This window comes from Otolemur garnettii, unplaced genomic scaffold, assembly GCF_000181295.1.
Source record: "Otolemur garnettii isolate 467f Iridium unplaced genomic scaffold, OtoGar3 scaffold00233, whole genome shotgun sequence".
NCBI classification, from domain to species: Eukaryota; Metazoa; Chordata; class Mammalia; order Primates; family Galagidae; genus Otolemur; species Otolemur garnettii.
In genome coordinates this window covers 394,755-408,475 of record NW_003852628.1, presented here as the reverse complement: position 1 = coordinate 408,475, position 13,721 = coordinate 394,755, and the positions used below count along the sequence as shown (strand labels likewise).

The following is a 13,721-nucleotide window of genomic DNA, read 5'->3' as shown; positions in this document are numbered from 1 at the left end:
CGGATTCCATCAGGAAAGATCATTTTCTCTGCAGGATGATTATATAACCTATAATCTTCCCACCTGAATAAAGGTATATTGTTTTGTGATGTCTGAGTACCGCCTGTATATTTATTTAATATTTCTTTAATGTGACTATCATGTTTAACTACTTAAAGTTATTCAAGAGGGAAGCTTGATCTCTCTCCCTTAATCGAAAATTAGCTGTGCTCTATCATATTTATTAAAATACCTGCATGTTAGTTATCTAATACTGCATAACAAAACAGCTCAGAACTTAGTGGCTTAGGATGACAATAATGATTTGTTCTTTCCCACACTTTCTGGGTGTTAATGTAATTTAATGCCGTAATCTCACATTTCCATTGTGAAGTCTTGCTGGTGCTTACACCCACCCCAATTTCTCTCACTCTCAAATTTTAGGTTAGGGTATCAGCAAAGAGCTACAGCATGTCAAGCCCTGAAGAGGTCTTAGAGACTTTTTTTTTTTTTTGAGACAGAGTCTTATTATGTCACCCTCAGTAGAGTGCTGTGGCATCACAGCTCACAGCAACCTCAAACTCTTGGGCTTAAGTGATTCTCTTGCCTCTGCCTCCCAAGTAGTTGGGACTACAGGCACCTGCCACAACGCCTGGCTATTTTTTTGTTGCAGTTGTCGTTGTTGTTTTAGCTGGCCCGGGCTGGGTTCAAACCCTCCAGCCTTGGTGTATGTGGCCAACACCGTAACTACTGTGCTACGGCCACCAAGCCCTTAGAAACATTTTAGTTCTAAGTTTCTCAAATATTTTTAGTCCAGGGTTTCTGAGAACATTTTAAATTTAGAGTTAAGTGGTACTTCCAGTCCCATCATGGAATATAGATTATCAATTAGGAGACATTGCAAGAGTCTTTGGAAAGAGGATAAATGTATGGATTTAGATCTTGCAAGTGATGATAATAATATATTTAACAACCGGGCAGCACAGACAGACACCTGTTGGAGATGGAGCAGGCCCCTTTACCTGCTGAATTATGGGGTGATTGATCCTAGAGAAGTGGCTTTAGGAAAACAAGTACTTCTGGGGAAGGGACAGAATGACCTTTCATTTTCTCCTGGATTTTTTCATTACGAGCAGAAAGGTACGGCCAGTGGACAGCTGTTGCTGTTAGTCTCAACCAGCAAGTGTCCTCAAACTATGGCCAGTGGGCCACACGCGGCCCACCTAGGACGTTTATCCGGCCTGCCAGGTGTTTTTGCCGCCGCTGCCTGTCCTGCTTAGCAGCCAACTCGTCCTGGGGCCTGCAGTCCGGCCCTCCAACGGTCAGAGGGACAGTGAACTGGCCCCCTGTTTAAAAAGTTTGAGGACCCCTGCTCAACCAGGAATGAGTTTATAGAGTCCCAGGAACCAAATTCTAGAGGCTGAATTTGGCACATGGGTGATTTTTCTTTTGGAGAATAGAAAGGATAGTAAGTAAATAGGGCTTTTGGTCTCTTTCCTTTGGCTAAGAAAAGTTACCTAAAACATGGAGGGAAAAATGATTATGGGACTTTTTGAAGTCAAGCTAAACATATTCCCTCAGAGGCCTATTTAAGGCTTCTCATTCCAAAATGGAATGTTTGTCCATTTGCACAATTGATTATTGTCTAAGCTTTTTTCTAATAGTTATGTAAAACTGCTAAATCATGATGACTTTCTCTTCATGGTAAAGAAAATAAGAGGTCTTTATCTAACAAATGCAATCAATGTAACCTGGTTCTTTGTACCCTCAATGAATCCCCAACAATAAAAAAAAAAAAGAAAGAAAGAAAGAAAAGAAAAGAATCCCTGCAATTTAAACAATAATGCGAGAAAATTCAACAGCCAGTTCTGTGTTTTATCAGTATGCCTTTAAAATCCCAGTGCTCCCTTTGTGTTTAGAACCAGCTTTGTTTACATGTACTTTCCTCATTAATGAATTAATTAATATTTAACATATGAAACCATCTATTTTAAGAATAATGTTTTTATCATTACGAGAATAATCCATTCTTCATCCCCCTTCTCTTCTGCCTCTCTGCCTTCCTCTCTCCTTTCCCCTTTTTTCATTTACCTTTATTTCCCTTCTCTTCTTTTTCCATCTCTTTCTATATCTTTCCCCTTTCCTTTTTATCCTCTCTCCAAGAGCGTCCTCAACTGTATTCCTTCCTCGTCTTTCTTCTCTCTCTCCTCTCATGCTTTCTCTATCTGTGTTTCCTCTCCTCTCCTTTCTCTCTCTCTCTCCTGCCCCACCCATCTCTACTTCTCTCTTTTACATTTTTAAAGGTTAAGAACGTGAAATTTGCCCAAAGACAGATTTGTGTTCCAGTTCTCAGCCCAGAAGTTCTTCTTCTGTGATTATTGGCAGGTGACTCTGTCTCTTTGAGCTTCTTTACAGAAAAAGAAAACTCCTATCTCTATCTGCCATAGAATTATTAATGAAATTGCTACTTGTGATTATGCATAAAAAATACTTGGCACTATTCAAGGACAAAATCTCTGTCCCTAGAGGAGGGGTAGAAACATATGTGAAGGCCACAGTTCTGAGTCACAGGTGACCCCCTCTATGGGGGTCAGCACAAAATGTAAAGCTCAGGAATCAGAAGTGAGACAAAAATAGTCACTGGAAGAATCTGAAATCTTTGGTGCCCATAACAAGAAGAAACCTCAACATCAGTAACTGGGACAACAGCAAACTTCTGCTGAAGCCCAACTCCTGGTTAGATTAACACAAATACAACACTAAAAACTTGACTTAAACATAAGACTTGAAACTTTAAAACTCCTTACCAAAAGAAAACATAAGTGGAAGGCTCCATGTTGGTCTTGGTAATGATTTTTTTTGATATGTCCCTCAAATGATAGGTAATCAAAACAAAAACAGACAAATGAGATCACACCAAAACTATAAAGTTTCTGCACTAAAAAGAAATTAATCAACAGAGTGAAGAGACAACTTATGGAATGGTACAAAATACTTGCAAACCATATACCTGATAAGGTGTTAATATCCAAAATATATCAGAAACTCAAACAACTCAACTTTTTTCAACAAGGAAAAGAATACCACAATTTAGTAATAGGTAAATGACCTGAATGGACATCTTCCAAAAGAAGACGCACAAAATGGCCAAAGTATGTGAAAAAATGTTCAACAGGTGTCTCTCTCTCACTAAGGGACAGCAGATTCTGACCTGTAGGGCCTTGGACAACCCCTTCAGTAGGTCCTGAGTGGGATGTGGAGAGCTCTGCAGTCTGTGGGCTGCTGGTACCAACCTCTGCCTACCTGACCTGGCATCCATGAGGCCCTCGTGCTATGAAGCAGCCTGCAACTTCCTTGCCCTGACTTGGCCCCTGGAACCCTTCTCCCCATGCTTACTTGGCACTGACCCTGCCCTACAGGTCAGATCAGCCCTACTGTTTACATGGCCCTGCTTCTGGCTCAGAGGTTCTGCTAATAAGCTCTGCTTCAGGCTTCTTTCCAGGCCCAACTCTGAGGCTCTCACACTGGAGCTGAGACTCTGTCCCTCTGACCCCAGAAATCCTGCCAGGTGGGAGACACCAGAATTCCTAAGGCTTTAGCACTGCACCTAGACTCCAAAACCCCATCTCGGAGCCTTCACCGCCAAAACATGACTAGAACTGCTCCAAAGTCCAATTCTCCATCTGGAATACTCAGCCTTGAGCTGCCAAGACACTGTGACCTGCTTAGAGAAAACACTCACAGCCCAGAGACCCAAGACAGCTTTATCCAGCTGCTGCTATGATGTCTGCGGGTAGACTCTAGGTAGAGCAATCCGCACAACACTTTCCTAAGCAAAGGGGTTCTTCCCCAGCTCCAAACCGGAACATCCTACAAATATCTGGAGATTTCCCTGCTAGGAACAGGAGTCTTGCAAATCTGTTGACCCTGAATTGACAAAAGAGGTCTGGGATAAGAAGACATCTACAAAAGAAAATTGGATTGGAAAGGCTTTTAAGGTTGATTAACATTCTACTGCATATATAATACCACGTTTTTGCTTAACCATTCATCCATTAATGAACACTTGGGGTGCTTTCACCTTTTAGCTATTGTGAATAATGCTGCTATGAACATAGGTGTATGTACAAGGCTTCCTAATCTCAGCATAACTATTTAAGATTCATTCATTTTGTGTTCATCGGTAGTTAACTATTGTTCAGCAGTGTTGTGTGAATATACTACTATTTGTTTATGTATTTGCCTATTAACGAACACCTGGGCTATTTCCAATTTTTGGTTATTATGAATAAAGTTTCTGTGAATTTTTTTTTTTTTGAGACAGAGTCTCACTATATCGCTCTCAGTAGAGTGCTATGGCATCACAGCTCACAGCAACCTCAAACTCTTGAGCTTAAGCAATTCTCTTGCCTGAGCCTCCCAAGTAGCTGGGACTACAGGCACCCACCACAATGCCCGGCTATTCTTTGCGGCAGTTGTCATTGTTGTTTAGCTGGCCTGGGCCAGGTTTGAACCCACCATCCTCGGTGCATGTGGCTGGCACAATAACCACTGTGCTACCAGCGCTGAGCCTCTGTGAATGTTTTTACAAAAGTATTTTGTGTGTGTGTGTGTGTGTGTGTGCATGTCGGAAGAGATTCAGACATTTCTAACTTCAAATCTCAGCATACCTAGGTCATAGGTGTATGACTCTGGGGCTTCTCTTTACCTAAGATTAATTATTTTTATGAGGGTCTTCTCTCCTTCTGCCTGCTCCATTGCCTTCCCAGATTGGATCAAGTGAAAATAAGAATGCTGGGGACACAGCTTAGTGCCTGTAGCTTAGTGGTTAGGGCACCAGCCACATACACTGGGGCTGGGGGGTTCGTACCCCGCCCAGGCCTGCTAAACAACAATGACAACAATAACAACAAAAAATAGCCAGGTGTTGTGCCTGCAGGTGCCTGTAGTTGCAGCTACTTGGGAGGCTTAGGCAAGAGAATTGCTTAAGTTCAGATCTTCCTAAGGAGCCCAACCCACTCCACATTCACTGAAACCCCTACCATATGGCTTAAACTTCTCAGAATGAACATATAATTTCAATGTGAGTTTCCTAGGACTGCTACAACAAAGTACCACAACAGGGATGGCTTTAAAAAACAAAAATGTTTTCTCTTGCAGGTCTAGAGGTGAAGACTCTAGGGGAGTGTAGGATAGAGAATAGGGTTAAAAGTCCTAGGCACTAGGGACAGAGTAATCTAGAAAAAAGCCAAGGATCACTGCCGGCCATGAGTGCTGAAAACAATACTCACTAGACACAGCATACTGTTCCAGCCCTAAGTCCTATATTAGCAGTGATAAGATTAAGGCAAGACAGAAGTGCAGTAAACAGGGTGTATTAAGAGTTCAATCATGTGGGCGGTGCTGTGGCTCAGTGAGTAGGGCGCTGGGTCCATGTGCTGAGGGTGGCAGGTTTAAACCCGGCCCCAGCCAAACTGCAACAAAAAAACAGCCATACATTGTGGCAGGCGCCTGTAGTCCCAGCTACTCGGGAGGTTGAGGCAAGAGAATCACCTAAGCTCTAGAGCTGGAGGTTGCTGTGAGCTATGACCTCACAGCACTCTATCGAGGGTGACAAAGTGAGACTCTGTCTCAAAAAAAGAAAGAAAAGAAAAACTACTTGCTTTGTAACCTTTACTCTCTTTGAAGCTTTCCACTGTGTGTTATTTTCGCATGCCTGCAATTTCAATAAAAGCCAGTGAGGAACCTCAGAGGGGGCCACACCCTCGTTTCTCCTTGTAGAGTGCTTGCTGGTGTTGGCCTCCCCAAGTCCCTCAGTTCAATGCAAATTGACTGAATATTATTCATTTGCATCAAGTCACACTGACAGGGATCTTTCTTTGCCTCCTCCTATCAAGTGCTTGCCAGCAATTCTTGGGGTCCTGGGATCCCTTAGGTTACAGATGCATTACTCTAATTTCTGTATCCATCATCAAATGGCTTTCACTCTACTTGTGCATCTGTGAATGTCTTGACATGACCTTTTCTTGACACAACATTTTCTGTCTATATGTTTTCTCTTCTTGTAAGGACACCAGTCCCTGGCTTAGGGCCCACCCTAATCCAGTATGACCTTATCTTAACTAGTTACATTTGCAAAGATGGTATTTTCAAATAATGCTTTAGTGAATGTGGCACTACTCCTAAGCTGGACTACATGACTCTTTGCCCTTAATGGGTTTTGGAGATAATTTAAGGTAACCTACAAGCCTTCTAATTCTAGCTATGGTCCCTGAGTTGAGATTTCCTAGACAAAAGGAATTTTAATGACCTTTTCTATGAAGAGTCATGGGGACATGGATTCAGATGAACATGGATTCGAGGGGATGCATTAGTTTGATAGAGCTGCCATAACAGAATGGCACAGACAGGGTGGCTTAATCAACAAAAACTTATTTCTCACAGTTCTGGAGATCAGAAGTGGAAGATCATGGTGTGAGCAGGTACGATTTCTTCTGAGGCCTCTCTCCGTGCTCTGCCTTCTCATTGTGTCCTTGCAAAGTGCACTCCTGGTTTCTCTTTATGTCTAAATTTTCTCTGCCTATAGTGACACCAGTCTTACGGGATTGTGACACTCCCTAAAAGCCTCATTTTACTTAATCACTCCTTTAAAGGCCCTGTCTCCAAATAAAGTCCCATTCTGAGGCATTGAGAGTTAAGACTTCAACATATGCATCTGAGGGGTGCACACAATATAGCCCATAACATGGGTCCAGTCCCATATCCATTTTCTCATCTTTTAATGGAGCCCATATCCTTAGTGTCCTGAGATTCTTCTAGCAGGATCTGCTCTGTGGTACTTTACTTCTACAACTTCAAGTCTTGCAAAAAATTCAAGAAGTAGCATAGGACCTTCTAGTGCTCTGTTTTGGCCATTGTCACACCAGCCAGCACCTAAGGTATGTTTTTTTTTTTCCTTTTAACCACCAGCCAGAGCTGAGAATACACTAGAGGTCTCCCTGAGTTCTCTTTTAGGGAGCTCCCGCCTTCCCACTCCTGAGAGAGAGCTAAGAACTCTAGAGATGCAGCCCTCAGGTTTGGAGAAGTGGGACTTCCTGACCCAACATTTGACCAAAGGGGTCTATACATGCTTGAACTGGTCATGCAATATGGTGCCCCATTGTGCCCATACAGAAAAACTGTGTTTAAGCACTTTGGATACCTTGAGGATGCAGCTCTTACTTATTGCCCTGAGTAGAGTGCTCACAGCAACCTTAAACCCCTGGGCTCAAGCCATCCTCTCGACTGAGCCTCCCAAGTAGCTGGGACTACAGGTACCCGCCATCATGCCAAGCTAGTTTTTCAATTTTTAGTAAAATTGGGGTCTTACTCTTGCTCAGGCTGGTCTCAAACTCCTGACCTCAGGTGATCCTCCCACCTTGGTCTCCCCGAGTGCTAGGATTAAAGGCAGGAGCCACCCACCATGCCTGGCTTATTCCACCATTGTTGGTTGTTAACCATACTGTTGCCACACGCTGTACTGGGGCCAGTGAGGGGGACCAGGGATCCATGGAGAGCAAAGCAAGCAATCAAAACCACGATGACTAAATAAATGAGAACCTGCACTCACAGAGCTGTCATTTGTTTTTACTTTTTAAATGGTTTTATTTTTTGTGCAACTAATGAACAGATGTTCAGCCCATAAATTCTATTTTCCAAAAACAATTAGGAGCTTTTATAAAGAAAATCACACAACAAATTTTAAAAGCCACTGGAATTCCTATAGAAAAATAAAGTTTATTCTATCAGGAGTCACAGGTTAGAACTGAGTATTCCTCAAAGTGGAAATTATACAGTGCCATGTCAGGCAAAGATTATTCAACTTTCGTCCCCAACATTCATAACTACCTATTAAAACAGTTAAACCAGACCAAAACAGTTCAGTCTAGGCCTTATGATACAAGGTCATTATAGTCTTGAAAGATGCTAATAAACCCAAACAGGAAATATTGATAAAAAGAAAAGATATTATTGGAAATTAATAGTCACAAATTGTTAATTCCTTGCTATATCTTCTAGATAACATTAATAAAGGGACTATTTTACGGCAAAGAAAATTTTATTTTTACCTATTACTAGCCACAACTTTTGTCTCAAGCCATTATCCAAACAGCATAACCATTTTATCCCCACAATTCACTTCTGTATTCACAAGCAGAATTTTCATAATTTACATAAGTACATCTATCAGTGAAGGTTTAACATTGAGATGCAATCAAACATCCATACTATCTGATGTTTTGCAGACAGCAATGTAGGTGATATATTTTTAAGTCCCTTTCATTTGAATGACCTTATGTGAAAAATAAATCAGTAACTTGGAAGTTCTAGTCTCCAAAGACATTTTCAAAGGTACATATAGAAATGGTTACAGACAATAAGAATTTTAAGAAACACCTTCTATGTCCACATCCTCTTATAATTGCTGTTCCATTTTCTCCTCCAACTTCTTTCCACTGCCTGCAAGATGGGCTCAGATAAGATGGGTGTTTTGATGGACTTCTTTGATGCCTTGGACTTCCTGTGTCTTTATTTTCCTTCAGTCTGTTCATTATAAATTTAGCTTGGCATTTTGTTTGATCTCTTCAACTCTCTTCATGCATCAATAGTTTTATTTCAAAGCTCTTTCTGGTATTTGACAGGTTTATTTCTACGTTTTTCAAATTCAAATGAATTATCCACTGTAAGCTGCTTTCTGGAATGCTTTAGTGCATCTGACCCTGTGAGGATTGTGCTTCTTTTTAAAGTTTTTATGACATTTGGATCTACAAAATCTAAACACCTTGCAATTGTTGTGGATGAATATCATGCAATGGCCAGGGTAGATTGACCCTGAATAGAAATTACACTTCTCGATATGCATGTTGAACCCACATGGGTCCCAGCTGACCAAACGCTGAACTTGAAAAGAAGTCTCTTTTTTGTTTGTTTTTGAGACAGAATTTCACTTTGTTGCCTCAGTAGAGTGCTGTGGCGTCATAGCTCACAGCAACCTCAAACTCCTAGGCTCAAGTGATCCTCTTGCTTCAGTCTCCCAAGTAGCTGACTATAGGCGCACACCACAATGCCTGGCTATTATTAGAGAGAGGGGTCTCACTCTTGATTAGTCTGGTCTCGAACTCCTGAGCTCAAGCAATCCACCTGCCTCGGCCTCCCAGAGCATTAGGTCATGAGCCACACAGTCCAGCCTTCAGAGCTGTCATCTTAGCAGGAGTCGTCTGATCACTCCTAGAGGGCACCAAGCTTGCTCTCACTTCTACTCCTTTGCCCTTGCTGCCCCCTCTGCTGCGAATGCTTCTCCCCACACCTCCCATGACTGACTATCAGAAGTCTCCTCCTCCAGGAAGCCCTCCCTGACTACCCAGCCTAAAGTAACCCTCACTAGTCTGTATCTATCGTATTTCCATATTTAATTTTCTTCATGGTATTTACCACTAGCTGAGATCATCTTATTAATTTAGTATAGTGCCTGCTTTGCATCTATCTGTCCTGCTAGAATGTACAAAGCGCCTCGGTGAGAAGGGCATTGATTTTTCTTGTTCTTTGCTTCAGCTCCCTCATGCCTATACTGAGATGCAATCTGACCTCATTAAACTTTTGTTGACCAGTGATGATAGCTAATTCAGGTATGACGGTCCCTGTGGGCTACTAGATGCTTCATGCTCATATCACGTGTTAAATTGGTTATTCTTCCAATAACTGCTGGAGGAGGGGCTCGTGGATGGACAAGAGAGACAGCTATTCAGACTCATAGATCTGGCAGATGGTAGGGTCACAATTCAGACTCAGATGCTTTGGCTCCAAGACCCTGCTCTTCACGGCTCCAGCCTGCCAGTCACCTGGACCCTGCAGTCCTTGGGGGGAGTCTCCCCATGCCCAACTCTGGCATCCACACTTCTACAGAGGTGACAGCACAGAGAAGCCAATGCCATTGGAAGAAAAGTTTAACACTACTCATAGTTTCTCCCCAAACAAAGGGCACAGCATGCTCCACAGGCCGTAGGAGCAGAAAGGAGTGAGGGGAAGGCATAGGTCACAGCCTTTATTGGGGTATCCATGGGAAGGCAAAGCAGGTCAAGGCAGGCAAGCAGTTTTGGCTATTTTGAATAATTTCAGCAGGCTTTGAGTCACAGGGGCTCTAGCTCACTGTCCAGTACCCGGCCTTGGATTGATTTAAGGCAGGAGCAGTACATGTGTATGGGCTTGGTGTGTTCCAGTTAGGTAGAGGGGTCGTGGGGGATAGACCAGGGAGTGCTTGGTTTGTATATGGAAGGTGGGCTCACCGATGGGTTGTTTCCTTTCTCTAGGAATTAGCCCTGGGAGGGGCTTTCTCTCTCCAGCCAATGCAGCCATACATGCCACAGCATCAAAAATACAGAAAATATGGCTCGGCGCCTGTGGCTCAAGTGGCTAAGGCACCAGCCACATACACCTAAGGTGGCGGGTTCGAATCCCCAGCCCGGGCCCGCCAAACAACAATGATGGCTGCAACCAAAAAATGGCCAGGCGTTGTGGCGGGCGCCTGTAGTCCCAGCTACTTGGGAGGCTGAGGCAGGAGACTCGCTTGAGCCCAGGAGTTGGAGGTTGCTGTGAGCGTGATGCCATGGCACTCTACCCAGGGGGATAGCTTGAGGCTCTGTCTCAAAAAAAAAAAAAAATACAGAAAATATGAGTTAGTTGGCACAACTGGCCCTGTGATGAATGGATACCAAGTAGACAAATCCAGAATCTAAGAAAACACAGATAGAACAAGGGTTGCAAATAAGATCCTAAATTAACTAGACGGATGTAGTGGCCTGTGCCTATAGTCCCAGCTAGTTGGGAGGCTGAAGTAAGAGGAATGCTTAAGCCTAGGAGTTTAAGGTTGCTGTGAGCTATGATGACACCATAGTACTTTACACAGGACAACAAAGTGAGACTTTATCTAAAAAAAAAAAAGGATCCTAAATTATAGTGAAATCATTAGAGTACAAAACCACTCTGAGAATCCATTTAGGAGTAATGCTTAGGAGTAATCAGGAGTGCTTAGGTACATGGCCACCAAGGTGACTGCCTATGCAGTTCCCCTTCTTCTCCTGCAGGGGAAGCCCCAGCTCCAGGAGAGTTAACTGACTCAGGGACCAAGCACTCTTCCGCCCACCTGTCATTTTCCTGCTTCTAGCCTGTAATATTGGTATAGTGGCTGGAACTCCAGAACCTGACCTGTGCCATCAGGTAAGCTAACGGATTGTGTCAGAGTTCAATCAGGGAAGAGGACTCCGTGAATAATATGGAATGAAGAATTTATGATAGGTGGTGGACCTTATAAAATCCTACATTCGTGGAAAGAATTGAAGATATAAAGTGGACAGGGAACAGAACAAAGAACCGGAGAATGGTTGAGATCAACCTGTGCAAAGCAAGACTCTGTCTCTATTACAAAAATAGAAAAACTAGCTGGGCTTCATGGCACACACCTGTAGTCCCAGCTACCTGGAAGGCTGAGGCAAGAGCATGACTTGAGCCTAGGACTTTGAGGTTGCTGTGAGTTATGATGATGCCACAGCACTCTACCCAGGGTGCAAGAGTGAGACTCTGTATGAAGAAAGAAAGAAAGGAAAGGAAAGGAAAGAGAGGAGAGGAGAGGAGAGGAGGAAGGAAGGAGAGAGAGAGAGACAGGCGAATACAGAAAATCACAGCTTATCAGAGCAGAAAATGCTGTGGCAACCAGTGCTGGGGTGAGAACACTTGGACTGTAATTGATGAGTAGCTGAGGCTCTGTGTGGACAATTCTGAAAGATAAAAACTCCAGGGGAACCCATCTCAGGGTTGCCCACACTTTTATGAGTTTTACATTCTGGAGTTCTACCAGGTTATCACAGTGAATATCAAAGAAAAAAATCCCCTCATGCTTCCATTAAGGGGAAGGGGAAAGAAACCATTTTGAAACCCATAAGAGCATTCTTTACCTCTTAAAAATGTCTGTACTCAGGGAAAAAAAGTTATTTAACCAGATCCTAACATGCTGGGTTTTTTTCACAGCCTAACTAGTATGGATAAAAGGAAATACATAATCTCAACTGGCTGTAGCCTTCCACATGGAGGAAGGGAAAAACCCAGCTTCAGCCCACGCCAGCCACCCTATCTTACCTAAGAAGCGGGGGAGGCGGGGGGGGGGACCCTCCACCACTGCTGACCTCTGAACTGATTGGGAAGCTGCTCAGAGTCTGCAAAGGTGCAGCAGAGATCTGGTGGCTCCCAACCCCCAGGTTTCAGGGAAAAACCACCACCACTGCTGACCTCTAAACTGATTGGGAAGTTGCTCGGAGTCTGCAAAGACATTTCACTGGAACGTAGGTGCAGCAGAGATCTGGTGGCTCCCAACCCCCAGGCTTCAACCACCAGGTGGCAGGGCTGCTCAGCTTTTTAACAGTAGCCTTTGCATCACGCCCACCAGGCAGGGGAGGGCGTGGGAGCCAGAACCATCCTCCACCATGCTGTGCCCTATGACTGGGAAATAAGTGCTCCTCCCCTTAGCATGGCATCTGAGCTAAGGCAGAGCCTCCAAGAACCACCTGGGAAACCCTGGGCAATAGCCTCAGCAGGTCCTAGGCTAGGGAAGTGAGCCTCAACCAGCCAGCAGCTGTGTCCTGCCTCCATGGTCCCTGGGCCACTGAGACAATCCCCTGCCTGCATAGCTGGGCATCAGAAATCTCCATGCTGGTAGAATAGCCTTCCATCTGTGTGGCTCTGCCTCATAATCCCCAGATCCAGCCCTGAGGCTCTGGCTGCACCTGAGTCCAAGCTTCTGCCCCTGTGTACCCAGGACCCTTGTCAGGCCTACAACACCACCCTCAAGATTCCAGAGTTGTGCACCAAGACCCCACCTGACTCTCTACCATTCACACTGGTGGCAGTACCGCCCGGAGGTCCAACACTTCACCAGACTGCCAAGCCTCAAGCAGCCATTACTCTAAGACCTGGCTTGAGCAATGCCCACAGCCTGGTCACCCATGACCACAGCCTAAACAGACTCACCCATGCTGGTGGAACCGTCTGTCACCTGGGTGGTTGCAGGCAGAGCAATCCCTCATAGCAGCCTCTGTGGTAAGAGACACCTCATTTAAATACTCCCAGATTTATGAAACACACCTTGAGGGGTATGAGAAATATGATGTCCCATAACACCTTAATAATAGGGGACTTCAACACCCCTCTGACAGAACTGGAAAGATATTCTAAACAGAAACTTAAACAAGGACACAAAGGACTTAAATGTGACCCTAAAACAAATGGGATTAATAGACATATACAGAACACACCATCCCAAAACAAAAGAATATACTTTTTTCTCTTGGCACATACTCCAAAATAGATCACATCCTAGGATACAAATCAAACCTCAGCAAAATTAAAGGAATAGAAATCATACCACGTCTCTTCTCAGACCACAAGAAGCTAAACTCCAAGAAAAACACTCATCCCCACACAAAGTCTTGGAAACTACACAACCTCCTGCTGAATGATAGTCGTGTTCAGGAATAGATAAGAAGGGAATTTGTTAATTTCCTCAAACATAACAATAATGAAGACACAAGTTACCAAAACCTCTGGGATTCAGCCAAAGCAGTCCTGAGCGGAAAATTTATTACACTAGATGACTACCTTTGAAAACCAGAAAGTGGGCTCGGCGCCTGTGGCTCAAGCGGCTAAGGCGCCAGCCA

General features: G+C 43.9%; 1 pseudogene; it reads right to left on the bottom strand.

Annotated features, from left to right (window-relative positions):
- Nucleotides 1-8,404: 8,404 nt before the first annotated feature.
- On the bottom strand, nt 8,405-8,881 carry LOC105888241 (annotated as a pseudogene).
- Between the last annotated feature and the right edge of the window lie 4,840 nt (nt 8,882-13,721).